We start from the raw sequence: 255 nt of genomic DNA, 5'->3' as shown, positions 1-255 counted from the left end.
TAATCTGGGGCCGGCTTCCTGCAGCCCTCCAGTGTTTTCCCTAGCGGTGGCCGGGTGCCTGTCGTGGGGAGCCCCCGGGAAGCTCGGATGGAGCGGTGGGTCAGTGCCGGCCGGCCGGCCAGCCTGCGACCATCTCCCCTCGTTAATCCGCCGCCGCCGCCGCTGGCCCCTCCGGCAAGGGGGTGGTGGGGTCAGGAAGGCCCGGCCGCGTGTTGCGCGGCGTGTCTGGCCCAGGGGAGGGGAGGGGAGGGGAGG

The sequence above is a fragment of the Gekko japonicus genome, unplaced genomic scaffold (genome assembly GCF_001447785.1).
Source record: "Gekko japonicus isolate JY-2015 unplaced genomic scaffold, Gekko_japonicus_V1.1 scaffold2243, whole genome shotgun sequence".
Taxonomy (NCBI): Eukaryota; Metazoa; Chordata; class Lepidosauria; order Squamata; family Gekkonidae; genus Gekko; species Gekko japonicus.
Note: the sequence above shows the minus strand (reverse complement) of the source record.